The sequence below is a fragment of the Chaetodon auriga genome, chromosome 17, assembly GCF_051107435.1.
Source record: "Chaetodon auriga isolate fChaAug3 chromosome 17, fChaAug3.hap1, whole genome shotgun sequence".
Lineage (NCBI taxonomy): Eukaryota > Metazoa > Chordata > Actinopteri > Chaetodontiformes > Chaetodontidae > Chaetodon > Chaetodon auriga.
The window spans coordinates 9,591,344-9,601,546 of NC_135090.1; positions in this window are offsets into that span (position 1 = coordinate 9,591,344).

Below are 10,203 nucleotides of genomic sequence, written 5' to 3' on the forward strand. Positions count from 1 at the left end.
AAGAACAGTATACATGGACTCAACTCAACTCCACCACTTACGTTTTCTTCACACCGCCAGTATTTTCCCATCTGTACTTTAAGCTGAAATGTCATTTTATTTCCCCTTGTCTCCATCTTCCTCTCACTTCCTCGCCTACTCTGTCCTCACTTTAATGCCAGCATATCTGATTTAATGGAAGAGCGCGATACCAGCAAAGTATATGTACATGCACACACACTCACAGGGCCATTTACAAACACATGTACATGTTCCGATGCAACACGGTTGTGTATAATTAACCAGGAGGCATGTTTCCTTTAACAAGACTGTTGAGGCCCCCAGGTGAAATCTGGTTTTTAAAAATCTAATTTTCAGTGCACATATTGTGTATTTTTTTTTCTCCCTTACTTTGAGAAACACAGTTGAATGAACAGTGAGGAGCATGAACATACCCAGCAAACATCATGGCAACCTGTGTGATGTAAAGTCCTTTCCATCTGCTCCTGAGATTTGTTGTTTTTTTTTGCACATGTGAAAATGTTGACCCTGTGGTGGCAAGAAAAGTGAAGGGGTTGTCAAATATCATGAATTCATGAAAGGTCAGAGGGGTCACTGTGAATATCCAAACCAAATTTCATGGAATACCAAGCCATTTGTTATTCAAAATATTTCAAAGGCCAAAAGTGAAACAACTGCCTCCACGATGGTGAGCAACAAGAAGTCAAGGAGGTCTGTAAATTCATACAGGACAAAACATCCTCTGGCTCATGAATGAAGACAGACAGACAGAAAGGCAAACCTGAATGACATCACCCTCCTTTTGTTCAACAAAAATAAACAAATAAACACATGGAATAAATTTGTCCCAATCAGTCACATATCGTCTCCAAAAAATCCACTTTTACACATGATTTACTGAATTACATTGTTTCAATTGTGAACCAGCGCAACCATGAAAGACAAAGGCAAATTATTTCATTGGCAAATATCCGTCAAAACTGCAAGACTGACAAAGTACCCCCTTAAAGATGATCCCCTTTCAAAACAAATTACGGAGCTGAAAGCTGAGTGACAGCAACGGGGGTGCTTGAACACAAATCAAAGCCTTCACTCAAAACAACTGTGACTCTGCACATGTGTGCCTGTGGTTGTTTATGTGTCCTTCTGTACTTCAGCCATGGCTCCTCCGCAGTTTTAGCTATAGGTTTAATAACCTAGATACCAAGCATATGAATTGATTTGCTGTATTGATTAGCGGTAACAACATGCCAGCAACACAATTAATTATCAACACGTTTCTTATTTTCCACTCATCCTTGACTGTGATGAATTATGCCACTGATTGCATGTGCTTGGAGAAAAAGCAGCACTTATTTGTGCATGTGTCCTTGGACAACATACATTACATTTGCATGCTTAATTGCGTGTGAGTGTGCCCGTCTCAGGAGGCTCATCAGCACTCACTCTGTCAACTTGTCTCTCACTCTCAAATCCTTTAATATCTCTCAAGTGAGCGCTGATTTATCTCACTTGCTCACGCCTCCATTAAAAGAGGAAGCCAAATAATTACTTAAGGTTAAATGGGCGCTTGAGCAGCTCTCGTTTGTCCCCCCACATCAGTCATTTGTTCATTAGCATTTTTTTTTTTTTTTTTTTTGTTAACTTTTGGAAGGTACGATGGAAGGTAATGACAGATGATATATTGAGGGCAAGTCCAAAGCATGCCGCTGGGAGGACACATTGAGGCGTGAATACAGGTTGTTAGATCCAGGTGGGGGAGCCTGCTGGTAAACCAGAGGAAATGCATTTGTAGTAAGGGACCAGTCTTTCGTTTTTATTTTATTTTTTTTAAATCAGTTTCCATGGTAATGAAAATGAACAAACTGCTTGGTTCTCTTTGTATCCTCATCCAAGCAAGTGGAACAAATATACATGCTTATAAAAGCATGCCAGCGCCCCATGGGCCTACTTGACCCCTTTGTTCACACCTGACAGAAGCAGTGGTGTTCACATTATATTGTTTGTCCATGCATGGTTTCTGAGACTGCACACTCAACCCATTTAGCCTGCTTAGTCTCACCTCTCCCATGGGAGCAGATTAAAGTGAGAAATCGCTAATATCTAATATAAGTCAGGGGTTCTATCGAAAATGTACCAGCTTGTTGTTATGAGAAGCTTTAATTTGATGTTGACATTGGTTGGGGAAAGTAAGAGTGTGGATGACACATACACATATACACACACCTTCATTGTCTTGTTAACGAACCAGCGCAATTGTATTTGTGTTCTCGCCACTCCTTTTGAGTTACAAGAGAAAGGACAGAGGTCTTGTGCTGCTCTCTGAGGCTGCAGCCACTTGTCTCCAGGGTCATTCACAGGGAGTAATTAGTTTAGATCCAGGCCATAAACTCCAGGGCTAAAAGTCCAACACCCTCTTCCCTCCCTCGCCCCCGCAGGCCACGAAGGGGATTAGGGCTCAGGGTCCAGGGTTCTGCTCGCCGCAGAGCACGACAAAGCCAGAGAGCTCCTCTACAGGGAAGGGAATTAGTTTGGGATGGATAGAAGGAGGAGAATTATGGAAAGCCTACAGAAAATCAGAGGACATGGTGGATGGAGAAAGACAGCGTACAGGGACGAGGAAGGAGAGAAGTGATGGGATGAGAGCTTTAATGAGGTGCTCAACTGAACGGCGAACAGAGCACTGTCAGCCCCCGATTCCTGACAGCAGAATAAAACATCTAATTTCATTTTCTGAGAATTCTTGTTTCTTTGAAAGTACACAAAACATAGGACTGCATACAAAACGCCGCTTATACAGAGAATCTACTGAAAAGCTTTTAACCATCAACTCATTCACTTGCTTCTGATTTCCACTGCGATTGCAGATGTTTTCCACTCCAGGTCACATCTCTTCGCTGCCTACTGGAGCTATTTCCAATTTTTAGCCCATTTGCCTGAAGGCTAAAAAATGATTTTACCCTGGTATATTTGATATTCTGGAATGATCATGGGCGTTATGTTCACAGTTAGGAAAGATCTGTACTTTACCTAAACTCTAATTAAATCAAGAAAAAGCCACCTGCACTAATCTAAAACTACTTAGATTGACGGTGCCATGAAAGCCAAGCACTTCGAATGGTATATAATTTGGTGGGACAGGACAGAAATGATTATTAGAAGAATGGCTGTTTTATAACTCAAATTATTCAACAAAAAAACATTACGTAGGCTAAAATGATAGTAGGTTTCAGGCTATTCTGTTTCCACTATTCTAGGTCAGTCAGTGGGATGAGGGAGGGAGTGGGCAGAAAATCAGCTGGAGATGTCACGGTAAAATAAAAGGTGGATAAACTATGAATGCCTGCTGGCTATTGTCCAATGTTAAGTAATGGTAAAATTGGAAAATAGTGAACAAACCCTATGCTGCACTTGAAAAAGGTTGGAGGAGGTTGATTTCAGAATCCTGCTTTTAGCACATTTAAACTTTGGCTGGAGTCAGCAGGCCAAGAGGGTTCATTCAGCACATTCTAGCCTACATTTTCCTATGTTCTATGTTAGTCTAGTCAGACTCTGTGGATTGGCAGACTGTGATGGACAGCCAAGGTATGCTGTGGCAAACGAGCAGAGAGTGGTCCAAAAATGTGCGACGACTTCATTTTGTCAGTTGCTGAAACTAGTTAAATGATCATTTGTACAGACTGTTTAAAGGACCCGTGTGTAGGATTTGGTGGCATCTACAGGTGAAGTTGCAGATGAACTGAATACCCCCCTCCTTGTATAGAAATAAATACAATCACCTAATTGCAGGGACGGTATTATAATAAGTTTATCGCTAAAAAGACAAAAAGTGGGGGAGCAAAACCACAACTTTGTTCCCCTTAACTGAATAATGTGGATGCATTTTCTCCACTTGTTCCACTGCTCAGGAGCCTGTGATAATGATGAGCGGCAACTGACAAGCACAGCTAACCTCTCATCTAGCTTGTGTGATGCTTGCTGACAGACAGGTCTGCTTCATCTCTTTTACAAGCTGGTGTTGATCCCAATATCAAGGAGAGTGTCTCCCGTTAGCTTCTGCAGGTAGCGGCAGCGTTTGTGCTCCAGTAGCTCGGCTACCAGTACTGTAAACTTAAACTGAACTGTTTCGAAAACCACATTTTGTGTTGATTATCATTTTCTTTTATTGCTATTTCAGAATTTCCCTGAAATATCTGAACATGTGAGGTGCCTAACGAAATAATATCTGAAAAAGACGACTACTTAAAACACCATTTCAGTAAAACGTATTATCTACTAAATTAAACAACATATGAAGCACTGATGTGCTACCAGCCACGCGGACTCGTTAACAAGGACACAAGTTATGAACACAAACAATCAGGATGTTTATTTGAAAGCCCAACATTATTGTCAGGTCGGCAATAAGCAACGCTAGCCATCAGCTGGTCATTATAAAGGAAAATAACCAAGGCAATTACAGAGAGTGATCAAAGCAATACTTAAGAAATCGCCTGATGAGTGTGGGGTTTGGCCCGACAGCATCATTTTTGTGTCGGTAATTATTCAGCAATTACGTGCATCACGTTCACCAACATCATCATTATCATTAGGATCATGATCACAGGCATCATCAGACTCTTCTTTTGTCTCCATCAGGCACACATACATCCAGCTTATCTGCAAGTCTCAACACCCACTTAAAATGTTTGAGCTGGGAAGCCTGTAAGCCTCTATTTGTTTAGTAATTTCATGACTGGCTAACCTTCCCTCTCTGGGGCATCTCTCTGACTCAGTTAGAGCCCTCTGTATGTGTGTATGTGTGTGCATTTGTGCTTATCAAATAATACTACACATCACCTCAATGTATACCCATTTTTCACACGCTCACTTCATATCTTTTCTCCTCAGCCCCAGCTGTACACAAAGAGTTTCTCACCCATTGCTCACATGTACACAGACTTCCATTCATATTAACAAGGAATATACATTTTCCTGCGCTGATATACTACCGGATCACATCAGCTTACCTGCCTCGCAAATGTGAAAACACCAAACATTGTAAAGCCATGAAAAGCATTTTCATTTGTCAGAGTAGACTAAGCAGTGGTGACGCCTTCAGGCAAAGTGAAGACAGTCTTCTTCCAATTGGCGTGTTGTTGCATTCTTAAACTGTGTCATAAAGCACCGCATCAGGCTCATTTGCATTTCTATTGCATCCTCAATTGCATTCTCACAGCAAGAGGGTGTCCAAGGGTAGCAGGACCAAAGCCTGAGGGTCCCCGACTTCCACTGATCTGTGAAGCAGTAAATTCAACATGTGGTCATTAAAGAAAAGGTGTCTCTGCTATGTTAAGCTTTTTGTAGTTCTGTAGCTCCCGCAGCTCTCCCAGATGCTTCAAAGCTAAAGGCGGGTTGACTTAAGTCAGCAAAGTTAGAGACAGACTGGACTCTTTGTTTGCAAAAAGTCATATAAAACCATGTGAAAAAGGAGTTATTAACTTTAGGCACAAGAGGTTGTAGATCCTCTAATAATGCAGTGGCTTCTACCAGTGACAGAGGCTGCACAGAAGAAGAAGAAGAAGAATCGGGGGGAGACATTCCCCTTTATTGTCACACACACATGCAGCACGGCACACGGAGGTGAAATTTGATTTCCGCCTTTGACCCATCCTGGTCGTCCCTCCTCCGCGGCAGACCAGGAGCGGTGGGCAGCCAGACCGGCGCCCGGGGACCCATTCTTCTGCGTCACCATTGGTCAGGTGGTGATCTTCTTGCATGTTTTTAGTGGGGGTATATTTTTACGGAGGATACCCCAGGTGAACACGGGGAGAACATGCAAACTCCACACAGAAAGGCCCTCCTCGAGCAGCAGGCACCGAAGCATGGTGGAGGACACACCCGGTGCCCGCAGCGAGATTCGAACCCGGGACCTTCTTGCTGTGAGGCGACAGTGTTGCCACTGTTGCCACCGTGCCACCTAATCACAGACTAATAATAATAATAGAATCTTCAATACTGGAATTGCAGCTCGTAGTGCTTCACAAGAGAGAAATCAGATGCACCAAGTGAGTGCTTTACGTAGAAAAAATGGACATAAAAACAGATCATGACTACAGAGCATGAAGGAGAAGATGTAACATGTAACTCCCTCATGGACGTCTCAGAGGCGGTTGGCTGAAGGACTTTATCTGGGACTGATGAAGTGCTTGCAAAGCGTGAGTTTTGTTTATGGATTTATTCTTTGTTAAACACATCTATCCCGAAGGGCCAAAGGTGCAACATCTGTGCTCACACTGTACAGATCCAGTGACAATTCCAATAAAATGTCACTCAAACAAGATGGCCACATCCTTGAAAATATTGACACAGAAGCAACAGGCAGCCGTGCTTTGTGCACATCCAAAAAGATGGTCAGCCTGGTTCTTTCAAATCACAGTTCTGTACAATCATGCCCCTCAAACAATATTCAAAAGAGCTCTCTGCAGTTTTTAACGGACCTTTTCACAGCAGCTATCTGGGGAATTTGATTGCCAAAATCTTAAACAAGCCAAAAATCCATCCTACCATTCAACAGCAAGATTGTTGATCATTTAGGCAATTATTCATGTGCCATAACAGCCCTGAAACTCAATGTCAAATGACAGCCAGTCTACAGGAAATTTGGCCCATTTCTAAAAGAACGAATCCGGACAGTTTCTGCCCACTTCAAGACAAAATTTGATGTTTTTTTTGCAGACCTCCAGGTCATTCTAGCCTCAATTGCATGATCAAAACAAACTGCCCAGACGTGATGACAGCAAGCAAAGCCCTTAGCTTTGCATTCCACATGTGCAGCCTCATGGGAGCAGTGTCTCTGTCGAGCTCTAGCTGCAGTTCTTCTGCTACGGATGTCACAATATGTCAGGGGGCACCGTAAATGAACTGGAAAGAGAATTATCAAGTACTGTGCCTGTTACAGAAATGCCACCCCTATGACTAATATATCTCCTCTATCATTTCTCCACTCTCATTACTCTTCAAACCAATGGAAACCTCTACCCTTATTTGAGTTACATCCACCTTGTTTAAACTGAGCCTACCCCTCAAATCTGTCTTTAGATGACAGTAATACACTGTGGTGGGGTCGGCTGGTGGTCCAGTAAATCGTGCCTCTGGGTGGGGCTCCAATGCGAGGAGAGGCACAGATTTAAGGTGAGTTGTCGGTAGTTAACTGAAAGGCTGTAGAAGCGGGGAGTTCTCTCTCTGTTAGGTCTTCTTAATGCACAGTTCACTGACAGGTGTTAGCAGCAGTGCCTCAGTTGCACTGTGCAGCATAGCACAAATTCACCAAATGACTTCACACTGTCCTTCACTCCCCTTCTCCCCCGATTATTCCTTCCAGCACAGAAACACTGAAACACACACACACACACACTTACCCACGGATCTACACGCACGCCTGCACACCTGCATCCCTCTCATCGCCATCAAACCTTGGCTCGCATTCAGTTGCTGCTTATTTGATTGGCAGACATTTTTTCGATTTTGCAGTCTGCAACACTGACATATGAGTCACTCAGCCCCCCCCCCCCCCCCCCCCAGAGACAAACACGAGCCTTTGTCTCTCACCTCACATCAATTCAAGGCCTCCAGTCTTCACCAAATGTCTTTTTAATGAAAACTGCTTCGTCTCATCACTCAGTGAGCGTCTAATGGTTCCTGTATTGCTGCAGGTACCGGAGAGAGGTAGGGATATCTGGCACAGGAAAGCACAACCTAGGACCAAGAAAAACAACACACACGCACACGTGCTTGCACACACTCTCGCACGCCCACAAACACTTCAGCCTCACTGAGTATCTTGCAAATCCAGAAGTGCATACAATTAGTCTGGCTTCTCTTGCTCCCATGACGAACAGGAGCAGTGCAGGTTGTTAGAGCAAGATATTTCTGAGTTCATTTAATCATCAGAGACTGTGAGGTGTGAAAAAAACAAGGGAACAGGAACAAAGCAGTTTTCAATAAAATGGAGTGGTTAATGAGGACTAAGGCTTAAAAATCAGACTACATAAATGAGAGTACAATCATACACTATATACACATAATCATGCATGGCAGGTGAAAACTGCATCACTGATAACCTGATTGCGCTCTATATGCCAAATCAAGGCACAAAGGGTAAAATTACACTTCTCATCTCACAGTTCCTTCCCTACCCTCTCCCTCTCTTTTCTTCCCCTCTGCATCCCTCTCATTTTTCCTCCCCCATCATCTCTTTTTCTCGCATCTCCCCTCCGTTCATTGTCTTTCCTCGCCTCACCTCACCTGCCCCTCCTCTCCCTTTCCTCGACTCTCCTCACCGAGTGGAGGATTTGCTTGCTGATCCTGATCCCACACACAAAAGGAGGGTGGATAATCAGCTTCTTCTCTCATCCGGCCTGAATTGGTCCTCTTCAGAATTCCCACGCGATGCCATGCCTTCGGAAAGCGGACTGTTACCCATTATCCCTCATCTACTCAGCCACTCATCCCTAATCTTTGGCTCTCTTATCCCCGCTCCTTTTGGTCTCTGCGCTTCCACATCCAGCATTCGCAGGATGGACACGATGCAGTTTGAGATGACTTTACCGCTTTGAGCTTGCATAGATGACCAAACACACATCTAGTAAAACAATGTAGGGAAAACACTGCTCTGGACAGTCAGTGAGCAGCTGTTTTGGTTGTGGTTTTGCTGTTAATCAGGCATTTTTAGAAGGACACTGGAGAATGATGCGAATGGGTGCTGATATATATGGCCTGGTCTGGTCTGGAGTCTGTAGTATATTCACACTGGAAAACTAACAAAATAAAATACTCAAAAGTGTCCTGATGATAGACACTATTGTCCCACAATACAAATGGAGTAGCTACTAAAGCAGGGGGGAAACAGTTCCAGGAATACCCAGGAACACATGAAAAAATAACTATTAATAATTAGATTTTTTTAAACCCTTTGCAAAATGCATTTGGCATTTAAAAGTTTTGCAGTTTGGGACATTAGTCTTGTGTCATTACCTGTACAAAACAGTAACACAAAACAGCTCAATATGTAAATTAGTGTGCAGGACAGGCTGTTTGTCATTCATATGTAGTCTGCAGACATGCTAGTGGCTTTGTGAGGCTATACTTGCATACAATGGTACTTCAGGCTAATTGCCAACTTTAGCATGCTAACATGATAGCAACTTGTTTACTAGGGATGTCAATGATTAACCATTAATCGGCTAAACACAGAATATTTTTGACCAGTTACACACATCGGTCTATTGGCTAATTTGCATACAAACACACAATGTGATTGAGAACAATACACTGTCAATCAGTGCGGTAGAGGATGAGGGATTTAAAGCTAGTTCGGCACCTCAAGCCCAAGAATGTGATGCCAACGAGAGCTACTGTGACTAAATACATTGAAAAAAACTGAGAGGACGAAGTATGAGCTAAAAGTCACAGACTGCTGGACAGCTCTCACAAATATAGCTGTCACTTCATCAGTGCTGACTGGGAGGAGGGTTTCCATTACCTAGTGATTACCATTTTCTACTGGGAAAATCTGCTGCAGGCTGACATAATTAAATCTCTCGGGTCATAAAAAATGTATCTGTTATTTAACGGTTAATAGCTGCTGGGCTACCAAAAGTCTCATCTTACTTAGCATGTTAGCATGCCAATATTTGGTAATTTGCACAAAGTAAAACTATGTCTAATGGGAATGTCAATAGTGGACAAAACAATACAATACAATACAAAAAAAACAACAACAACAAAAAAAACTTGCTGTGGTTTATAAATACATTAAGAGGAGAAAATTCGGACTTAAGCTCATGACTGTTCTATAAATTTGTTTTCTGTATGATTTCAACATTTCTATGGTCAAAATTGCTAAATTTACGCATTTCCTGTTTAAACACGTGGGAGAAGGGTGAGGTGAGGCAGCAATGACTTGTGCCTCACTTCTGACTGACGCAGGCAGTTGGCGCATGCCCATTGCTGTCTCTCTTTATATCGGCCATGAATGCACAGTGAAAATGCTCCGAGTGAGGCAGAAAGTACTGTGCCGCACTGATAGGTGGCAGTACTGAGCTCCATCGGTGCAATGCACGTCGCTGCGTGCTCTCTTACGCAGAGGGCGATGGTGAGTGTTCAAATTTAAATAAAAAAAGAAAGATCAGCAAAAAAAAAAAAACATTTAAATTTAAAAAA